This window comes from Microtus ochrogaster, chromosome 16 (genome assembly GCF_000317375.1).
Source record: "Microtus ochrogaster isolate Prairie Vole_2 chromosome 16, MicOch1.0, whole genome shotgun sequence".
Taxonomy (NCBI): domain Eukaryota; kingdom Metazoa; phylum Chordata; class Mammalia; order Rodentia; family Cricetidae; genus Microtus; species Microtus ochrogaster.
In genome coordinates this window covers 9165852-9168582 of record NC_022018.1, presented here as the reverse complement: position 1 = coordinate 9168582, position 2731 = coordinate 9165852, and the positions used below count along the sequence as shown (strand labels likewise).

The 2731-nt window shown below is 41.9% G+C and overlaps 1 protein-coding gene across 1 annotated transcript in view; it reads left to right on the top strand.

Moving 5' to 3' along the window:
• Srbd1 (S1 RNA binding domain 1) overlaps positions 1-2731 on the top strand; it is a 184343-nt gene that overhangs the window by 17784 nt on the left and 163828 nt on the right. The window lies entirely within an intron of this gene.

Here is a 2731-nt window from a genome sequence, read left to right as displayed (position 1 = left end):
GCCTGCCTCTGCCTCCCAAGTGCTGGGATTAAAGGCATGCGCCACCACCACCCGGCGGACTTCCTTTTCTATGCGTTGTGAATCTCAGCTCCCCACACCAAAAAACAAAAACAAAACAAAAATAAAAAACTTGGTGGGTAAATAGTTTTGCCTTAAAATTGTATTGCTTCTTCCAAATATAGCTGAATAGTGCAGGGGCTGGGAACATGGAAGTGAGAAGGGAGTTTACTGTGTGTGTATTTGGGGACACTGTCTTGAATATTTACATAAAGATCAGACGGAAAGAAATGTCTTTAATGTACACACCTTCTTCCACAAAATATATATCCAGGTTTCAGGGGGCAAACACTGAATAGCACCTTGTCCAGAGGGAGAGGTTTCTGTAAACTAGCTGAACACTTTGGCAGGCTCTGCTCACCATCATGCCTTCGTCTTCTGTTCTGTTGAGGTTATGTGTCTTACCTCTGGAAACTTCACTGCCTTTTCAGGGATCCTACCAAGTTGTGTGAGGAGGGTAAGCCCATAGCATATGCTTGATTAGTGTTTAGACTTGAGTCTTCGAACACAGTTTGTGTCTGTTTCCTTGCCAGGGACTGAGGACTGGCCTCTTGAGCAAAGCAACCTACCCATTTTCCTCTCTGAATATATGGCTGCCATGGGAAATTTGTTTTTGTTAAATCCCCTTATGTTCCACACTTGTACATTAATAAGAACTGAAAAAGTGACCAGCATAGTCAGTTGTTGGAAGAATTAAATTGTGCCAAAGTTATGACTGCTGTGATACAATTTCTTTATTTTGAGGATGAGCCTAGGTAGGTGCAGTGCTCGGTGCATCTATTAGGAGAAAAGCAAACAAACCCTTTTTGTAAGTTCTTTTCCCTTGGTTTCAAGAGCTGATAACAGATGATGTATGTGAAGATGAAGACAAAATAGGAAAGGAAGTGGCATGAAAGGGAGCCAGTGTCTCTGAGCTGGAGACCTCACTGCCATTCTGCGTTAATAGTAGGTACGGTAGTTCTTGATAGATGTAGCCCGTTTTCTCTGGGAGAGGTTAAAATAGTGGGTTTTTTTTTTTTTTGTTGTTGTTATAATCAAGTTGGTAGTATTCATTATAGACTTTAGCATCAACAAGCTTTGATGTATTCCATATATATATGAGGTTGCCTAGCATGTTCAAAAGTATAACCAAGCTACTTCCAGGTTGTAAACAACAGAATCTCCCTCATACCCTTCTTCAATCACCCCTCCTCTCCTGTATTCTCTTTTCTGATTTCTGGCAGTGTATATTAGCTGTCCCCACTCCCATCTTTACATAAGCAGTTGTGACATAGTGACATAATCAACTCAGGTCAGGTGGTGAGCAGTTGGAATCAGCAGCTTTTCAGAAGGGAGCTGTTCAAGTTGCTGGCTTGGGAATGATTCTGAAAAGAAAATTTTCTCATTTTTACTTATTAGTGAGCCATTGAATGTGATGTTAACTCTTTTTGTCTTTTTGAGACATCGTTTCTCTGTAGCTTTGGTGCCTGTCCTGGAACTAGCTCTTGTAGACCAGGCTGGCCTCGAACTTACAGAGATCCACCTATCTCTGCCTCCCGAGTGCTGGGATAAAAGACATGCTCCACCACCGCCCGGCTTGATGTTAACTCTTTTAAAGTGCAGAGGTTGCAGGATTATGAAAGCTGTGGTGGACTTACTGATGCCCAGATGTCCTCTCTTTAACAGAGGATATGGGCTTTTCCCTGGTAGCACTCTTGGGACACTGGGGAAAAGGCATCTTTCTGAATGTTTCCAACAGTTCAGGGGCAGTGTACAGGCACTCTGTCTTACCTCTCCACTGCTCAGAAGAGCAGAAACAGTTTAAGTCCTTTGTACCTTTGCCTGATAAATCCTTTGCTTTGCATACAAATTGAATTTTTGAAGAGAAATATGGCTAGTGGGACTTGGGACAATTTACTTCTTGGACTCAAGTTTTTATGTGTATAAAATGAGACTAATATCAGTCTATCTCATATTTTAAGTGAGTTAATGCTGAATGTAAGCAGTTAGAACATAGTAAGCCTTATGGATGTGTCAGCAGAAAGCAGCAGTCCCAAAGTAAAAGTCAGTATTAGAGTAGTTAGGGTAGTCCTCCCTGGCCCCTCCCTTTCTGCAATTCTTTCTGACTTAATAAATTCATATTCACTTTACCTAAGTAAGCAAGCAAGCACACCCATAGGTCATTAATTAATGTGAGAATTTTCTAAGTAAAGACTAGAGTTCCCTGCTCTGCTGTTCCATGTTCTACAGAGTTGCCCTCTGCTTTGTTCTTGTTGTTTGCCTCGTTTTTCTAAGGCTCGGGATGGTCAGGGCTTACCCTAGAGTTTCTGATTCAGTGTATTTTAGGTGGGACCTAATACTTTTCATTTTCAGCAAGGATGTAGATGATCCCTATGCCTTTCCCTTGAGAACCAGAGACTGTGCTGCTATAGTCCCCAGAAGCCCTGGACTCTCAGAGTGTAGCGGTACAGGTTGACTCAGCAGCTGAGCTGGAACAAGGAGAGGTCAGATGTTGACAGGCTTCTTTCCCAGTTAGCTTTTTTGGAAAGAGGATTAATTTTTATTTTTTTGTGAAGCTGAGAATTGTACCAGGGTCTCATGTATATTGGGCAAGCACTTACCACTGAGTATTTTTCTGCATATAGCAGCAGGTCTTTCTTGTCAGTCTTTCTTTGGACATGGAGACTTATCAATT